Source organism: Narcine bancroftii, chromosome 13, assembly GCF_036971445.1.
Source record: "Narcine bancroftii isolate sNarBan1 chromosome 13, sNarBan1.hap1, whole genome shotgun sequence".
Taxonomy (NCBI): domain Eukaryota; kingdom Metazoa; phylum Chordata; class Chondrichthyes; order Torpediniformes; family Narcinidae; genus Narcine; species Narcine bancroftii.
The window spans coordinates 59,742,040-59,762,930 of record NC_091481.1 but is presented as its reverse complement, the minus strand read 5'-3'; positions in this window follow the sequence as shown (position 1 = coordinate 59,762,930).

The window sequence follows — 20,891 nt, the reverse complement described above, 5'->3', positions numbered from 1 at the left end:
TTTATTACCTGAAAAAAAAACACGTTGCCAAGACTCACATAAGATTTACTTATTAGTCATGTATTTGAGGATGTTCCTAATTTTCTAAGCCTATGAGAAATGTGTTCACTCTGCTCACATACCATCATCTCTCTGTTCAACTGACTTGCCAACAGATTTTGATTCTGAATCACTTGTTCCATATTCCTTCATAAATCACTGATGTTCGCTCTCTTCCACTCAGATATTTTGACGTTTCTTGTTCCTTGCTGTAACACTTGCAAACCTGATGCTATAATTTCTCATTGCTGCCCAGTTAGAACATGCTCTATTCCCTCGACACCCTCCTCCTGACTCACCTGAACCAGTAAGGTTCTAATCTACAGACTTTAGGAGCTCCTTTCCACATTCAAGATTCAGTATTCCTTTGTGGTCATGTAATTGCGCAGAACATGTAATATTACATGAAACCCCCGTCTGTCTGCCATAAGGCAGACAGCGAGTTCCCATTAGTGACGCCCGGCGCCGCTCACTGTAAGAGAGAAAGAGAAGTGGAAGAGAGTGCCTTCAGAGTTACGGTATCCATGGATTTTCCTCCAGAACTCTGCAGTCACACATATCAGGGCCCCCTAGGCAAGGGCAACAACTTGCACCAGCCCCCCCAAAAAATTGCCAACTTCCATTTAAAAAAAAATGAAAAGCGCAAAAGTTAAAACTGCAAAATTTATTTTAAATTGCAAGAATAAGTAACACATCGATCTTTGATTCTCTTTCTCAAAACAAAATATTTGGCACACAAATCATTTTGAATTGAAGGGCACTCGGTAGAATGCCTCCCTCCACCAAGGGCAACACAATATTAAAACTCATTACTTCACACACCTTTAAGTCTATTAGGCTATCCATTTTTTCCCACAAGAACGATGCAATGTGAAAATTGCCCCTTTGGCCCATCAAGTTTGCTCTGACTTCCCCGTAACCATTTTTTACAAATCTCTTTATTTTCCCACGTTTCGGTCATTCCCCACCCCCAGCTTCTACAGCTCACTTCCTCAGTACAGAAACAGCCTGCCCACATCTTTGAGATTCGACAGGAGATTGAAGCCTCCAGAGAAAACTCACGTGGTCACAGGGAGAAGGTGCAAACTGCACAACACAGACGGGGCCAGAGTTCACGGCAGAGCCAGATTGCTGGAGCTGGGAGGTCGTCACTCTATTAATCACACCACTGTGAGACAGAATCAACTATAGAGCAATAATAAACCTGATTACACGTCTCTTGAAGAGCTGCCTGGAAGGGTAGAATCTCCACATTACACAACAACTGTGAGAACTTGTAATATATTGATAGAGAACCCTGAGGAAAATGTAACTAGATAATTTCAGCGTGGCTTTACACATGGAAATTCAAGAGCTTTTCCGTTAGTCGGCCTTTTGAAGTTCTCATGTTTTATGAAACTTTGACAACTAGGATAAACAATATCATTAATGTAACGAGAAAAAGTGGCCTGGAGTAATGGCTGAGTTGATTTATTGTAAGAATTTATATATTTTTATTTCTCATCTATGAATATTGATAGTTATTCTGCTATTGGAAATAACCAGCTAGTACCTGTCTTGAGTGAGCTTGGGCCATCTTGGTCTCAAATCTGCTTGGATCCTCTTCTCATAAATTATGATCCTATTAAAAAGGGGCTGGTCATAGACTGACCGACTTTTCTTAATGAAGTGTTAACAAATAGCTTAGATTTATTGGAACAATAAATGTAAGTATCTCACTAATTCAAACAGCAAAATGCATATTGAGGCTTACAGAAGACTTCCCTCAGCAGTCACCCTACAGGCTCACACCAGAGCTCCCGACACCGACTCTGAACGTGTCCCTCAGCCTACACGAACTGCGGGGCACAATTTGCTTTCTTCAACAGTGCCCTTCTTGGGTCTGTGCCCAAGGCGGATCCCTAGTTTACCTAATGGTAGCGCCGGCCCCACCACGATTTGATCTATTGGCAACCCAAGCTTCAGATCCAAGCCTCCAAGCCTTCAGCACCCGAGGCCCTTTGGGAGCGCTTCTTGCCCTCAGCACCCTCTCAAATCCTGGCTCCAGCCAGTCTCTGACCAGAAGTTGACCACTGCCTGTTGGGTCCCTCAGCTGGTGACCATTGCTGGTTGGCTGCTGTGGTCACCTTCTCTGATGGGCCGTCTCCTCTGCAATGGGAATTGTTCTCCCCATTTCTGGTCTGCAGCTCCCCTGGAGTCTGCAACCCTTGGTGGCCACTGCCAAGTTCAGGCGCTGCCATCTGTAACACCTCAGTAGGTGAACAATTTTGCTGACAAACACCATCAGCTCCTATAACTGGCCATTTAAAGGCAGTATTAAGCTGCTGGCATTAGGACTATTTGGAGCAGCTCTGTGTCTCCGCTCCCCACAGTAATAACAAAGGAACAGATAAAAACATCAATCTCATCTTTGTCAATGCTGGAGGATCTCAGCCGGTCCCGCAGCGTCCACAGGAGGTAAAGATATATGACCGGCGTTTTGGCCCTGAGCCCTTCTTCAAGATAGAAGCAAAAAGCAGGCAGGCGTCTCAATAAAACATGAGAGAGAAAGGGGGATGAATGGGAGATCAACAGCCTAGTAGTCACCCATTTCAATTCCTCATCCCATCCCCTTGCTGACATCTGTCCGTGTTCTCATGCACTGCCAGAATGAGACAACCCGCAACTTGGAGGAACAACGTCTCATCTTCCATCTGGGCGCCCTCCAACCGGACAGCATTAATGTAGATTCCTCCATTAAAACCCCTCCCTGCCCCATCTTTGGCTCCCTGTCTCCTTTCTTCTAATAAACCCCGCTTTACGAATACAGTACTCGCTTTGCGAAAATTTGCTCATAGCAAGAAACCCGTGTTCGCCTTTACGAAGAAATTATAATGGGGTTTTCGCTGTTACGAAAATTGCCTCCAATAGTAGTCAACGGGTCTTCGCTTTGCAAATTTTCGGTTTATGAACGGTTTCTCAGGAGCGCCCTACTTCGTAAAATGGGTTATCCTGTACTGTGAAGAAGGGCTCAGGCCTGAAACATCGGTTATATACCTTTCCCTCCTATGGCCACTGTGAGACCGGCTGAGGTCCTCCAGTATTTAATGTGAGTTTACTGCAATCATAGCATCCGCAGACTTTGGCGTTTCACTTTGTCAAATTGCAGCCTTGGATCAGATCCACCTTGCTCTAGTTTTGGTGTCCCAGAAATATGAAGCTCTCCCCTGCACCTGTTTCTGTACTGGGTGCGCTGTCAGTCAGAAGCAAACACTCAAAACCAAAAGACTTTATTCGACGTAAACTTCCACAGAGCCAGCTGTGAGGAGAGCTGCTGTAAACTCTGAGAATGTCTTTGAAGGGCCGGCTCAGGCTTATATCCCAGAGGGTGATTGACACCCGACTGGGTGAAGCTTGGTCTATTCAGGTCGGCTGATTGACAGCCGGCCAGGTGTTGTCTTGTCCCCATGCTCTTCTGCAGGTACAGAGGTTGCCCCCTGCAGTAGGCCAGTGGTGGACCACCAAATGTACAATTTTCCATTTCATCCCATTGTTTTATGCACTGTGTATTAATTTGTGCCGCCCTGCTATTTTTCCAGCTATGTGTTGTTGTTTTATCTTTCCATTTCATTCATCGTTCATCTCCCACTGATTTACGCAGCTGTGCTTTAATGTTCTTGTCCATTGCTTCAACCAGATGTTCAATAATCCCTTTTATCCCAATGGTCCCATCTAAGCTACTGTTTTATCCACCTCTCTTATCTCATTGTTTTATCCAGATGTGGAGTAATGTGCTTTATCCTGCATTTCCTAAATTATTCAGCAGATGACACTACTATTGCCTTTGAGATGCTGCTTTGGTAAAAACACACAGTAAATTCTAGAGGAACTCGGCCGGTCTCGCAGCCTCCATAGGAGGTAAAGATTTATTACTGACATTTCGGGCCTGAGCCCTTCTTCAAGGAATTAGTAAAGGACGGGAAGTGTCAGAATAAAAACTGAAGACTGGCAGGAGTCCAGACCAACAAATGGTATTAATTAGATATGATAAGAGGAGAGGTGAGAATTGGTCTTGGTGAAAGGAGTCGGAGGGAAAAGGGAAGAGAGAGAGAGAAGCTGCTTTCAGGTGGACAGAATACCCGACTGTAAAGCTGCCTTTTCTACCCCAGTGTGGCTGTCGGGTGGCCACCTGAAAGTGGAGAACCTGGCCAGGAGGTGCACTTATCTAACCCTCCTCCTGTAGGTATATTCCCCGGCTTGGAGAATCCCCCATGGCACCTGAAAGCAGCAGTGGGACTACAGCCACAGTTCACAGGATCTGGCATTCTGCAGCCACCTGGATGCCCCAGCCGCATTATCTGCATCCGAGCACCTGAAAGTGGCTAGAGAGAGAGGCAGAGGTGGGGGAAAGGCAACAGGGGGAAACAGAACTGGGGGGAGGGAGGATTTTAATGGAAACCGGAGAAGTCGATGTTAATGGGCGCTGCGAGATCAGCTGAGCTCCTCCAGCATTTTTACTCCAATCACAGCATCTGCAGAGCTTTGCGTTTCACTATGAGGTGCTGTTTTCACCCACTTTAGTGAACACTTATCCTGATTTAAAAAAACATTGGTTATTAACTGGAAAAGGGTCCACATCTTTGGGCTGAGTCCCCTGAAAAAATTCTTCATTCTTTCATTATTGTCTCTTGTACCATAAATCACTTGGAGAGCCCAGAGAATTCCCAGCTGCACCATTTTGCTTGGAGAGACTAGAGTTTACCTCCTCATGTATCCACTCAATACAACTCTGCCCAACGTCCTGACCTCCTCCTCAATCACCAACAAATTCATAATTGTCATGAGGGATCTTTTTTTGAATCGTCTCCAATGCTGTTATTTTTGTAGCTGAACAGCTGCATTCTCAGGCTTGTCCAATGCACGACATCACCCTGCCTGAAGGGAGAGTTTCAACTCAGTTTAACACAAAGATTGATGTCCCCAACTGTGCAATCTGCATATTTTCAGCATCTGGAGTCAGTGTGATGCCCAGTTTGCAGCTCACCACTGCTTGCATGTGAATCCTAATCAAAATTGGATGCAAATGGACAGAAACAACGGCAGGAAAATAGTTCTTTACAACCCCCACCCACCCCACCTTAGTCCACAGAGTGGCCAAAGCTGGGTTACCCCTTTGGATTCCAGCCATTTTTAACCTTTTTAATATTTTCAGATTTATTGTCAGGGTGTATACATGACATCCCTTACGACCCTAGCAATAAGTGGTCATTCTGCCTGGCCCGCAGGAACAAGAATCTCAGGGTTTTATGGGATGTCATGTATGTACCCTGACAATAAATCGGAAGATTCCCCCAAGTCTGGCACCAGGGGAGTGGGTGCTGCTCAGCACATTTAATGCACTAATTCACAATATTTTAAAATTTTCCAGGAAAGGTTTAAGTTTTATTAGCATATTTTAAAATAAACCACGATCGGCTCTTTTTAATAAGCCTTTTAAAGCCTGTACACAACCAACAGCTGTCGGACTGGGCGGATGGACCCCGCGGGGGGTGGGCATTGAGACTTTGCTGTTAAGGTACAGAGTTTATACTTGACGTATAAGATGACCCCTGGTTTTGCGGTGACCTTTTTAACGTTCAAGGACTGTCTTCTACCCTGACATATACAGTGTGTACTGTTGCACAGTTAGCATATTTCCTGTGTATCTTTGTTGCAACAATAGACTTCTGCTTGATTCAGGTACAACTCGTGTTCCTTCTTCCCCATTTCCTTTTAGTTCATGTGGTAATCGTACTCCAGTCTGTTCCAAGTTTAATGTTTGTTAAGGGGATGCACAAGCCGAATAAGTTTTTGTTCCCCTTGTTCATCTAGATCACAGAATTCTCCCTGCAGGACATAGGCGGGATGCTGGTGTCACCAACTCAGTCTCGACTGAAATATTCCCTTTACTTGAAAGGGAGTAGGTTACCTTCTGTAACACTGCCAACCAAATGTTCCCCGGATCAGGTCAGAGCCATGCGAATCAATTATCAGTGGTTACGTTTAAACCTCAATGTGAGATGCTCATGATGTGGATTTCCATGGCTGTAGTCTAACCTCATAGTTACACAAGGTCACAAGATAAAGGAACAGAAGCAGGCCACTTGGCCCATCGAGTCTGTTCCATGGCTCTACACTAAGCTGAATGATGCTCACACCTAGTTCCAATTTCCAGTCTTTCCCCCATATCCCTTGATATGAGACTCATTGGTCCAGAAAATACTTCAAAAGTCAGTCGGACTGGATTAAACAACATAAACTTTGACTAGATCTTAAGGTACAGGAGCAGAACTCGGCCCATCGAGTCTGCTCCGCCATTCTAATCATGAGCTGATCCATCCTCCCTCTCAGCCCCACTCTCCGGCCTTTTCCCCGTAACCCTTGATTCCCTGACTGATCAAGTACCTGTCAGTCTCTGCCTTAAATACACCCAATGGCCTCGCTTTCACAGCAACAAGTTCCACAGACTCATGACACTCTGGCTAAAGAAATTTCTCCGCATCTCTTTTTTAAATCGACGCCCTTTTATCCTAAAGCTGTGCCCTCTTGTCCTATGCTCCCCTCCCATGGGAAACAACCTTGTCACATCTACTCTGTCCGGGCCTTTCAGCATTCGAACTGCCTCTAGGAGGTCCCCCCCAACCTTCTGTTCTACAACGAGTCCAGTCCAAGAGTCGACAGTCATTCCTCAGATACTAACCCTTTCATTCCTGGTATCATTCTAGTAAATCTTCACTGAATCCTCTTCAACTCCAGCACGTCTTCTCTCAAATAAGGCACACAGTTCTCCAAGTGAGGTCTCACCAGTACTTTATAGAGTCTCAACATCCCTGCTCTTACATGCTGTTCCTTGAGAAACGAATGCCAACACTGCATTCACATCCTCACCTGACTCAACCTGGAGGTCAACCTAATAACAATATTGTTTTATGCAATAGTTGACAGCATTGTATTAAGTGGTGAGCAATTGATATAACCGATTCCTCCACGATGACCTATTTATTCTGGTTAGATGTTGTAATTCATGCATGAGAGTAAAGGGAGAATGGAACTTACAATTGTCCACAGGTTGAAGAAAGGCCTAGGCCTGAAACATTGATTAAATATCTTTACCTCCTATGGACGCTGTGAGACCTGCTGAGATCCTCCTGCATTTCTGTGATTTTACTACAACCACAGCGTCTGCAGACTTTGTCCAGAGTTCCCTGATACTATTCCAAATCTAGCTGGCCCACTTTTGACCATATTTAAGTCAGTAGCTTACCACAGCCTGAGTGCATTCATTTCCTGTGGGTTGTAAGCCTCCTGGCACACGGCAGTGAAATCTCATCGCGTACGCCAAACGCTCCAGCAAAGGGTTGAGAAACTAAAATATTCTGCACATCTGAAAGAGAATAGAAAGTTTTAAAGTGTCTTTCCATGACTCTCCATATTTTTCCTTCAGAAACTACAAAGCCTCAGTATTTTTTGTGTTTTTGAATGTAGCGTTTTGCTAATGGTGACCCTGTGTAACCATTGTGTACCTAACAACTCTGTGACTCAAAGTCTGGGTGGCACACACCCCATGATACTTTCATACTCCGAATGTTCCTGCTGTTACAATGCACTCTGTGGTCACAGTTCATTTACTGTGGACACCAATGCGATAGCAAATCATCATTATTATGGCCAGAGGTTAAATATTAATCAGAGAGCGGTGGGAGTGCTCTTAACTTCCCCCTGGGAGAGCATATGAGACCTCAATTTAATGGGTCATTCATCTGAGAATGAACAGTGCAGCACTCAATCAGTTCTACAGTGAGTGTCAATTTTGAATTTATATTCAAGTCTCTGAATTGGTCCTTCAACCCAAAACCAAGTGATACCATCTAAGCCATGCCTGACATCTGAAGCTCTCTATACCCTCAGTATGTTAACTTATGTAAATGATACATAGCAAAGATTCACTCCATAGCCTTGGTCATATTTGTTCCTGAAGTAAAAGACTCTTTCACAGGCAGAACGGTTAGTGTAGCAGGTAGGGCAATCTGACACTGTCTGTAAGAGGTTTGCACGCTCTCCCCATGTCTACGTGGGTTTCCTCCAGGTGCTCCGGTTTCCTCCCCCCCTCCCCCTTCAAAACGTCTGTCAATTGGGCGGCACAGGCTCCTAGGCCGAAAGGGGCTGTTACAATGCTGTACGTCTAAATTTAAATACAAAAATTTAGAGGTAGGGTAGGTTTAGATTATTGTGTATATTTATCCAAGTTGGCACATGGACATGGGCCGAAGGGTCTGTACAGCAGGGGTGCGGTGCTGCCTGTGCTCACCGGAGTGCCACTCCGGGCACCTCATAGGGCAGCTCCGGCACATCCTTGTCGCTGTTTTTGGTGAGCTCTGCCACCTGAAAAATTAGCACTGCACCCCTGTACCTCATCCAACAGTCGCTATGGATTTCAGAGAAGGAAACCAATGACTTAAAAGCAACAAAAAAATGCTTACGGACCAAAACAATTGTCACCCCATATATTTTTGACCACGGCCCCAGAGTGGGGTTTGCTCCTCTCAGCCTGTACAAGGTGAGGGGGAAGAAAGTTTAGGGAAGACATCAGGGGTATGTTTTTTTTTCACACACTGAGTGTTGTGGGAGCCTGGAATCCTTTGGTGGAGGCTGGTAGAATAGGAGCACTTTGAATATTTAATTTAAATTTCCGCTCATGTATTAATATCTAAATAACCATTGTATATTTCACCTCAGTTATACACGTTACATATTGTACCCCAATAAATCCCACTAATCCCCTCCCCCCCCAAATAATAATCCCTGAAAAAGAAAAAAATGAGGAAAAAGATAGGTAAGAATGCAGAAAAGTTAAGAAAAACGATAAACAAACCTGGTGAGCAAACTATTACCACATTTCACACAACTTTGCCTTCTCGATATCATCATTTATTTATCCCAAGGAGAGAGCAAGTTTTCATGAGATTCAGGGAAAGCTCTTTTTAAATTGATGCCTACGGTGTTCCAACATGGGGACCAAATTTTCAAAAAAGTGTCATATTTATTCCTTAAATTATATGCAATCATCTCAAGAGGTATGAAACTATAAATTCCTGCTTGTCGTCTTTCCATTCCTAAATGGGGAATAGGGACACTTTAAAAAAAAATCTCATATGCAGGAAAAAGAGGGTTTATGGGCGTGAGATAGGGAAGGTTTAGTTCAGTGGTTCTCAACCTTTTTTTTCCCCACTCACATCCCACTATAAGTAATCCCTATGGCATCGGTGCTCTATGATGAGCAAGGGATTGCTTAAGGTGGGATCTCGGTGGGAAGGGAAGAACCACTGCTCTAGACCCAATTGTCACTGAAATATTTTGGCTGAGAAAAATGGTCATTGGCCCATTTCCTTTGGAGTTCTGAAACCGGGCACATAACGGGCCAATGAGGGACGATTACAACAGGGGTTTTCAACCTTTTTCTTCCCACCCACATCTTACCTTAAGCAATCCCTTACTCGCCACAGAGCACCGATGGCGTCGGGAATACAAAGTGGGATGTGAGTGGAAAGAAAAAGGTCCGTGAACCACTGGTTTAGTTTGTTATGTAAGTTTATTTAGGTCCTTACAGCATCATGGATGGAAGAGCCTGTACTGTGCGAGTACTGTCATTTGTAGTAAAGTTTGCCAGGATGTGTCAGACAGCCTCAGTATATTTAGTAGCCACATCAACATACCATCATGAAACATTACCCTCACTACGATTTGCAGCAATGTGTTGCCATCGTGGTCACAGTCTGTTCCCACTGGACTAATATCGAGTTGTCATACACAGGAATGTTCACTTGATATTGTATAATCAAGAAAAGAAAATAAACTGCCACTTACATGGAAGTTTAACAGTCTCAAACCATCTCAGATAGTTTCCTGCCAAATGAAATCCTCTGACGTGTAGTCTCAGATGTGATGTAGGAAACACTAGGCAACATAGATTTTGCTTCCTGAACACTTTTGAGTGTATTTTACAAATTTTGGGCTGCCGACCATGAAACCCACCTATCCCATTCCGGTATTTTGGGTATAACCTATTTTTGTGATTTCCTGTCGTATTTTAAGTCGACTTCAACTGTACAAAACCACAAAGCGCAACGTGTTGTTGAAAATTCATTTCCTGCATTCGCACTCGGACGACTTTCCTTCTGATCTCGGTGACGAACACGGTGAAAGGTTTCACCGGGACCTTGCGACCGCAGAAAAGCGGCATCGGGGCAACTAGAATCCATCATTGCTGGCCGACTATTGTTGGACACTGACATGAGAGATGTCCGATGCCGAGTACAAACGAAAATCAGCGGCAGAACATTTTTAGATCAGTTGAACTAACGCAATGTGTCAATAACATTATGCGATTAAACATGCAAAATTCAACAAAAATTAATTTAATATTTCTCCAACTTCCTATGTGATGCAGCAAATCTGAAATTATCTTTGTGTTCAGCTTGAAGTTCTCTATCATAATCCACAATTTGTTTTCAGGAAGCAAAACTTTTGAAAAAAATTTGTTTTCCAGTGTAATTTGCACAAGGAAAATTCCTGTAGACAGATTATCCTTTCTTTACTTGGAGGTAAAATGTTGACCAAGCCATAGAACAAAATTTCACTGTGATGAGTTAAATTGTGTTTGGGGATCTTTTAAATCCACTTGTTCAGGCAATCAACATTCATTTCTGAAATATAACACACTGCGTTAGTATGTGTGCAGTTTTGGTCACCTCACGTCAGGAAATATATCAATAAGATAGAAAGAGTTCAGAGAAGATTTACTTGGATGTTGTCCGTACTTCAGGAATTGAGTTACAGGGAAAGGTTAAACTTTATTCCCTGGGGCGTAGATTTGATAGAGGTATTTAAAATTATGAGGGGATAGACAGAGTAAATGTAGATAGGTTTTTTCCACTGAGGGTAAGTGAGATACAAACCAGAGGACATGGGTTAAGGGTGGAAGGGGAAAGGTTTAGAGGGAACTTCTTCACACACAGAGTGGTGTGGACATGGAACGAACTGCACAGCTGAGGTGGTGAATGTAGGCTTGATTGTTTTTTAGATACTTCATTTCAATTTTGTGGTCAAACTAGTATCAACAAATACATGAAATGAAATGATAAGAAAATCAGTGATACAGGTTTTCCCTCCTCTCCACCCAAACAAAATTCCAAGGTAGAAAAGAAAAAAGAGAGTGAATGAAAAAGATAGAAACAACAAAGCAGTAAAGGAGGAAAGAAAGAAAGAAAGAAAGAGGAATTGCTGGCATTTGAAATCCTTTTCAGGAGATCCAATTCTTTTTCTTGCCCGGATCTCAAATAAGGGAAAGAACAAGGGTGTAAAACTCAGGAACAGAAGAATTATCTTAGAAACTCAACCCCACATTGTGCGAATATAACTTCCAAACCTGCACAAACATATCGTTTTTCCTTAAATTATAAGTAATTTTTCTCCAGGGGAACGCAACGATACATTTCCGCATTCCACCGGGCTATGCCCAGAGGGGAATCGGGCTTCCAACGGGCTCAGTTTTAACATTTTAGAAGAATTTGGATGGGAGAGCTATGGAGGGCTATGGAGTGGGTGCAGGTCAGTGGGACTAGGCAGAACAAAATGGTTTGGCACAAACTAGAAGGGCCTGTTGCTGTGCTGTAATGTTCTATGCATAAATTTAGTACATTTGCATAGTTATGAAACGTCTGGCCATGGCTGCAACTTGTTGCACGTGTATTTCAAACAACCAACAGCCCCAGTACATTAACTTCCTGCAATACTCCATTGCTTGCAGTAATGCCTTGGCTTCGCAACCCTTGGCTCTAGTGCACTGATATCCTCAGCATTCTTTACTTTGTATAGCAGTATGTTGGTCTGCCTATTCTGGCCTCAGTTTGCTCAATGCACTGAGGTGCTATTCTGCACAGTCCGTGGATATTTATCACACCATTGTGTGGCGTTGCTGTGATGCAATATTTGGCCTCATAAAATCCCAATGCTCCAGCCCTGTGTTGTCAAGGTGCTGATGACAAAATTAGTGCACTTATTTATAATATTGACCTGCAGTGATATTTGCTATGGCCTCAATGTGTTAACATGAGGGGGTCCTGTGTTGTAATGGAATACTGTACGACATCACTTCCTGTAATAACACACTTCGCCATGCACCCCACCTCTGCATCTTCAGCTAGTCTGGGAAACTGTTGCTATGATACACTTCATGAGCTCAGTATATTTATAGTCCATGATGCGTTAATCTGATGTACTACTTCACCTCAGTTTCACTGTTTATTCTAATATTTTCATGTGCAATTTACAAGCCTCAGTGTATTTATTGCAATCCATATACATTCACGTGACTAAAGTGCCGCAGTCCACTTCCAGCCTCACTCAAAATTCCTGTGATATCTAGTCATCTCACTCCACTTACTTCCTGGTGAAATATAATCCAGTGATGCATCCCACACCCTCTGTGTGTTTAACCACTTGAGGCCATGGTGTTGCTTTGAGCCTTAAGACTCCTGTGGTGAAATGTTGCTGTTCTGTACTGCATCATCTCCGTTTGTTCACTTTACTCCCTGGATTAGATTTTGTGGAGCCCCCAAGAAGCTCATTCTGTGGTCAGTGACTTCTTGACACAGTGAACGAAGGCAGAGGGTAAATTATAGAGAGCGGTTATTTATACCAATAATAGTGGAGATCTTCCATTGCCCCAAAGTTCCTGTCAGCTTCCATGGCACCGTTGCTCTGTCCGCATCAGAGACAGGATCTCCCAGTGGACAACCGCTTTAATTCTGTTCCCCACTCCCATGCTTACATCTCTCTGTGGCCTCATGTGCTATCCTACCAAGACCATCCATAAATTGGAGGAACAACACGGTTTCCATCCAGTTTCTGCTCCCTTACTCTCTGTTCTCCCTTCCTTCCCTTTCCTCTTGTCTTCTTTCTTCTCGCTCTATATCACCTTCCCTCTCCATTCACTAACCTCCCATGTGGGACCTTGTCAAAAGCCTTACTCAAGTCCATGTAGACAACATCCTTCTTCAACTTCCTGGTAACTCCCCTCAAAAAACTCTATAAGATTGGTTAAACGTGACCTATCATACACAAAGCCATCATGTTGATTATCCCTAATCAGTCCATGTCTTGACGGTGTGCCCTCCCTCCTTTATCCATCTTGCCTTTGGGATCGTGCTCCTCCTCCACGACCATTTTGTTCAGATGCCTACGACATTTTGCTCACGCCTTGATGAAGGGCTCAAGCCTGAAACGTTGGTTGTGTTTCTTTATCTTTGCTACACAAAGTACCCTGTTTGACCTGCTGACTTTCTCCAGCATTGTGTTTTTACTTCTACCGTGTATTCAGACTTTCGTATTTTACTTCTAAGCTTCCATGGGCCTAACTATTTCCCCCACTTCTTTTCACATTCAATAAAACTTGAACAGTGTCAAAAACATTGCAAACATTTTAAAAATTAATTTTTTATACATTTGAAACACAGGGACTCAAAATGAATAAGAAACATTTCAAACTGATGTAGTTAATTAATAAACTTCCCTGTCATTTCTCTCGGCAGCCGATGACATCTGTTCACATGATGATCCTGCTGTGTTAGGGGCTAGGTTTCATCCATTAAAGGTTCAGGGGCACATATCCAGCCTGCAAAATGGGAAGTCTGCAGAAGTTTACACTGCACTGTCCACTCCCTGAAGATCCATTGGAGCCCTGCAGGAGCAACAAAGTCAAATTTATTGTCATCTGGTTGCACAAGCACAGCTTGACAAAACCGCGTTCTCCAGTCTTCGGTGCAAAACACGCAGACACACAGCCAGACAGAACACACATACGGACAAACATTGCACATGCAGGACAAATATTCAGATGTATAAATAAATATTGTTTCATGAATATGAGAGTCTCGGATGGTCAGTGTGAGCAGTTCCTTTGGTCGTTCAGCATTCTCACTCCCCGTGGGAAGAAGCTGTTACTCAGCCTGGAGGTGCTGGCTCTGATCCTCCTGCATCTCTTCCCCGACGGGAGCAGCTGAAAGATGCTGAGTGCAAGGTGGAAGGGATCCTCTATGATTTTGCACATCCTCTTCGGACAATGATCCGGTAGATCACGTCGAAGGGGGTGGGGGGGGGGAGGGAGGGATTCCATTGTTTCTCTCTGCCACTCTCACAGTCCTGTGGATTGACCTCCGATCCATTTCTGAGTGGCTGGTAATAGGCGGAAAGTACTGGCGCTGGCTGAGTCTGGTGGAATGTTTGGAATCAGGGACTTCCATCGGTGAATCCCAGCAACATTGCAAGAAGATCCAGCTAAATTGCTGTCACATTGCGAAACATCGCCTTGGAATTTTACTTCACTGTAGTAATGTTGTGTGTAATCTTGAGGTTTCTGTCCATTTAATTGCATTGGAAGTAAAGCAAGAAAGTCTGCAGACACCACGATTGGAGTAAAACCACAAGGCTGGAGAAACTCAGCGTCCTTTATCTTCTTTGTTCATCTTCTGTGGCCTCTGTCAGACGTAGTTGACCATGGGTGCTGTGCCTCCGGTCGTCACTGTGGAGTGGCATCTCTAGGGCGTGAGCCAGGGCAGAGTTGATGTGGAGATCCATCTGTTACCCATGTAGCAAGACCTTCCTCTCCATGAGAATGACAGGTTCAAAGGAACACCGAAAGTCGATACAGTTTGGTGCCAACAGCATCGCAGGGGGTGCCGTGCCCGGTGCTGGGTACAGCAGTCGGCTGCCTTCGGGACTCCGGATTTTTCCTTGGGGTTTACAACCAAAGCCTTTCCCATGAGAGGGTATGGCCATGAGGCTGCGGAGTTTTCCCTCTCCTAGATGAGTTATTCTAATGAGCCCAGAGCAACTGGCTTCAAGGTGCCGGTGGCTCCGCCTTTGCCCCTTCTCCTGTCCATGAGAACGTCTCCACCAGGCATAAAAAATATGCCATGAGTGAAGGCCAGGAGTTGGACTTGGTTGTCAGAGGCTCTTTGAGTTGCACGCCACGAAGGGCATCTGTGTAGCAGCAGGAGCTCATCCCCACGACCACTTTGGCTATGACAACCTTTAGAACATTTTCATGCACTTTACATAGCAAAGATAAAGATACATAACCAATGTTTCGGTATTGAGCCCTTCAAGGTGTGATAAATTGCATTGGCTCCCTAATGTCTGGTCGTTTCCTCCTGGGTCAGTGAGATCAGTTTCTATACTGATACGCTTCAGAGTGTAGACCTTCTTTGTTATAGTGGACCATGTAATATCATTCTACATTTCCTGCAGTTAGCTCATGCATAGATCTGGTAGATGCCAAGATGCACTTACTTGCATTTCTCTGATGCATTTGCTGGATTAAGTATGATTACCTTCTGAGTAACCAAGATTCATGTTTCAAAATTATTTTATTGACGTGGTAATGAAACAGAAAATTAGATGTTGTATGAAAATACTTTTAGTCTGCTGTAAGGAAGACAAATATTTGCCATCAGAGCCTCTTACAGTCAGAAGGCAAAAGGGAGTCCTTCCAGAGTCATTGAGAGTGTCCATGGATTCGCCTCCAGCCTCCACAGCTTTCTCTCCAGGCTACAGGCAACCCGGATTCCAGATCCAAACCCCTGCCATGATCTGAAGCCTCCAGTATGCTTGGCACACTGTTGCATCCTGGTTCTAATACCTGGCACCCACCCCCCCACCTTCAGCCAAGCTCAAGCAGTCTGCAGTGTGTTCTGCAGCCTCAGGGTCCCTCACTGGTCCACCGCTGCGGACACCTTTCCTGTGGATCATCTCCTCATTTTATGGTGCCCTGCACCCGTCTTCTGCTTCCCCAGTGTCTGCAGCCTCTCCTGGCCGCTGCCATACTCAGGCCCAGACCCTGCAGTCTCAGGGATTTCAAATAAACCACCATCATCTCCTGTAACCGGCCGTTTAAAGCCTGGATGGTTGGACCCCACGGGGGGCAGCATTGTGTTTTTGCTCCACGCTCTTCACATGTCCGCACCAGCCCCAGTACCACCATTTGTTTTTATAGCCAGAGTACGATTGGTTAGATTTGGCAAGGTGCAGCTGCAGTTCAGCAGTCTATGTGGCCTCATGCTAACTCTGTGTGGTCTCATGCTCACTCTGTGTGGCCTCATGCTCACTCTGTGTGGCCTCATGCTCACTCTGTGTGGCCTCATGCTCACTCTATGTGGCCTCATGCTCACTCTGTGTGGCCTCATGCTCACTCTGTGTGGCCTCATGGTCACTCTGTGTGGCCTCATGCTCACTCTGTGTGGCCTCATGCTCACTCTGTGTGGCCTCATGTTCACTCTGTGTGACTTCACCACCTCTATTCACTGCAGGAGATGCATGTGTGATGCTCTCTGTTGATGCAGAATCATTCTTAACATATGTTATCATATCTGGCCAATAACCTATCTGTAGACTCAGTTTAGTGACATCTTTAGTGGATGAGACTCCATCTAGAATAACATTGAATGAATGAGAGAGACTGTTCACCATATCTATCCTCTGCTCGTCTGGTGCCATAAAACCCACAGTATCCGCCACCCTTGGGGATTGGTAGATGCTGGATGTGCGAATTTTCCAGTTGCTTGAAACTAACTCTGAAAATACACTAGCATTAAGAATAACCAGTTTAAAAGATGAAAATTCTAGCCTGTACTTACACTGAACAAACTTCACTTGCATGAATATATAAACCTTAAGGCATTTTCTTTATTTTCAGTCACTTTCTGTGAAAACATTTAACCGCCGCTGCATCTGCAGGTTTCTCTCCTTCCACGGAGATGCCTGAAATATGAACAAGAACATTATAGATAATTAACCCCCCACCACCCAAGTTTACAGATAAAGCCTTACTTAATAATATACCAATAAAGTTAAAGGTTCACTAAGTAGGGAGTGAGCCTCCTACTAAGATTCTTACTAAGCCAACAGCCAAAGGCGAGCGGCATCAACCAGCTCTTCATCCTGGGCGACGTAATTACTGTTTCACCTAACTTTATTCAAACAGCTGCTGCGAACAAAGCCCAACCAAGGCACTCCACTGGCTGAATATTTGCTCCCATCTTCACCAAAGGTTCATGTGTTACTTCAGAGAACATTAACGTTTACAATTTTAAACTTTGATTTAATTTTTAAAATTTATTTATCTTTTAAAATATTTTTATTATTAATTTCCTCTATTTTATTTTTTGCCGGTAGCTTGAATTCTGGATAACGGGGATTTTACTGAATTTGCTCTCATTGTGTCCACAGTATCTGTTCCCTTTACCCTCATGTACTTGACATTTCCTTTCAATCTACCTGAGTGTCATTGACAATTAAACCACTCTCAGAGTAAATTCTCCTTATTGATAATGTTACCACAAAGTACCCTAACTCAGTGGTCCTCAACCTTTTTCTTTCCACTCACATGCCACTTTAAGTAATCCCTATGCCATAGGTGCTCTGTGATTAGTAAAGGATTGCTTACGAAGGTATGTGGGTGGAAAGAAAAAATTTGAAAACCACTGTTTTAATTGTCCCTCATTGACTCGTTATGTGTAAGGTTTCATGACTCCAAAGGAAATGGGCCAAAGGCAATTTATCTCAAGCAAAATATTTAAGTAACAACTGGGTCTAGAGCAGTGATTCTCAACCTTCCCCTCCCACTCACATCCCCTTACTAATCACAGAGCCCCGATGGCCTTGGGATTACTTAAAGTGGCATGTGAGTGGAAAGAAAAAGGTTGAGAAACACTGCCTAACTCCTTCTCCTTGCTCTGCTAACATGTTAGCATCATTTTTATTTAACGTCCTTGGTGAATACAGATGAGAAGGACTTGTTTAGGACTGGCTTACATCACCTGGCTCCACACATAGATGATCCCTTAGGGGCCAACACTTTCTTGAATGACCTTTTACTCCTGATATACAGCAGTTGTAGTATGTCTTAGGGCTCTCTTTAATCTTTCATGCCAAGATATTTCGTGTCCCCTTTTTACTGTCCTAATTTCTTCTCTCCTGCACACTCTACCTTCCTCAAGAAACTCTCTCAATATAAGATACCCTATATCTGCCATATAGTTCTTTTTTGTTTTGAACAGCTCTTCAATATTCTTTGTCATCCAAAATTCCCTAATCGTGCCATCTTTGCCTTTCACTCTTGACGGAACTGTTACTAATTCTCCTTTAAAAGACTCCCACTTATCAGCTGTCATTTTCACTGCAAGCATTTGCTCTCAATCTACTGTGGCCAAGTCTTCTCTTACAATTAACCCTTCGGACTCCGTGTCTCTGATTTCAGGACTACCCCCAAGTGCAAATACTCCGTGTCCTGATTTTACCGGACTGGTTTTATAACCCAACCACCAGCGGGTAGATTACCCATGAACCCAGTATATATTATGAAAGAATAAAAATGGCCAGAGCCCAAAGGGTTAAAATGAAGACCAACCTTATCCCTTCCCACAATGACCTTAAAACATGATCAAGGGTTTTCTCCCACCAACACTTGCACCACCTGCTGTTTCATTTCTTAAGTCAAGATTGGATACTTCACTTCTGGTAGGACAATCCATATATTGTCGTAATAAAGCTTTCATGGACACACTGAATGCATTCTGCCCATCCAAACCTTATGCACTAAAGCAATCCCAGCCAAGATTGGGCACGTTCAAATCACCCACTACTACAACCCTACTCCTCCAATACCTTTCTTAAATTAGCTAACAGATCTATTCCTCTAACTCCCACGGGTAAGCCTTCAGTGTAACCCTAGCAAAGTGGTCACCCCTCTCTTAGAATAATTCCACCCATAAGGCCTCGTTGGACAATCCCTCCAGGAGAGGTACTGGTGTAAAATTCTCCCTAATCAGTGGTACAATTCCTCCTCATTTTTGCATTCCAGTCTGTCACATCTGAAACTTCTACAGCCCAGAACCTTCCCTTCCATCAAACATGTTCCCATGATGGGGTAAAAAAATCATAATTCCAAGTATTAATCCATTCTCTGAGATCACCTGATTTACCTGTGAGGCTCCTTGCATTAAGTTAGCCCTTCCATGTTTGTTAACGTACTTTTGAGTAAAACACAAAAGTCTGGAGACTCTGTGATGGAAGTAACCTGGAGAATCTCAACAGGCTGAACAATGAACTTTATGTCGCAAAGATAAAGATGCATAACCAACGTTTTGGGCTTGTGCCCTTCTTCGAGGTACGAGCAAAATTTGATGAAGGGCTCAATCCCGAAAAGTTGGTTATGCATCTTTATCTTTGCTGTAGTTCAGGCACCTGTCTACAGTTTGCTCGTACTTGATGAGGGGCTCAAGCCCGAAACATTGGTTATGTATCTTTATCTTTGCTACAAGGTTTGATCTGCTGAGTTTCTCCAGCATCGTGTTTTTACTAACGTACCTTTGTCTGCTCTGCCTACTGGAGTCTATTTACCCTCAATGTTTTGATGATACTTATATTTGCATGGACTCAGAGGCAGAGCTTCAAGCCATCACTGTGTTGTTCTCAGTCACGCTTAGCAACCACAAAGCAATTTTATTCTACCAATCTGTCTGTGCTACACAACTGTGGCCTCCCACAATACAGCTTAGTTGAGAGGTCCTGGAAAAATTGGACTGCTTAACATAGCCCCGTTACCATCTCTCATCAAAAGTAAATAATTCCTTTGACACTCACATTGCCTTCGGTGCACCAATAAGGAGTGAGACCTCAAACCCAAAGCAAAGTTCATGGTTTATTGGGCAGCAGTGATCTTTGCTCTCCTGCATGCTTCTGAGATGGAGACTATTTGAGCTTTGTTTGGGGAAGAAGTGAGCAGGCAGACAGGGATGTACACAAAATCTTCCTGAGAAAGGGCAATATTGTCTTGATGCTTGGAAAACCCTGGGCCATGAGTGCCCAAAATGGAGAGGGAGCAAGGAGAAGCTCAGGGGCATGCACCAACCCAGTTGAAATGGCAGGAGGAGCGCACCAGCTCATAAACGATCCAGGCACCTCCTGCTCATCAGTGGAAGAGTCTCCAATCCCCACGCTGGCTTCAACAGTCACCGTGGAAACAGAAACCCAGAGCAGAAGCAAGTCACGCTCAATTCCAAGAGACTTCTTAAGATGGAGAGGAAGTCATCTTTCTTTCTAAATGTCCAAAATCTGACATTTTTTTTCCAACTGCTATCAGACTTTTGAACCTCCCCATACTATCCCAACCCTAATCAGGGCCCACCAAAAGGTCTGTTAGCACGAATGAAATGTCACTTTTCTCTCACGTCATCTGCAACTGTGATTATTAATTAATCCCTTTATATTTATTGTTTCGTTTTCTATCGGCATACAGTGGTAACTCTGGACAATGAAGATTTTGCTTCTTGAACACTTTTGGGTGTATTTTATGGACTTTGGCCTGCTGATCATGAAAATCGCTTTAAAAGATTCCCCATAGCGTAAAACATTTTTGGATATAACCTATTTTTGTGACTTCCTGTCATATTTTAAGTCTACTTCAAGCATCTAAAACCACAAAGTGCAACTTGCCGTTGAAAATTAATTTTCTGCATTCGCACTTGGACTTCTTCCCTGCTGATCTTGGTGCAGTCAGTGACGAACATGGTGAAAGGTTTCACCAGGACATTGTGACCATGGACAAAGAGGTATTAGGGTAACTGGAATCCATCAGTGCTGGCCTTCTATTGTTGGACACTTGACATGAGGGGCATCAGTTGCTGAGTACAAATCAAAATCAGTGGCAAAACATTTTTAGTTCAGTTGAACTAACGCAATGTGTCAGCATTATGATGCAATTAAATATGCTCAATTCA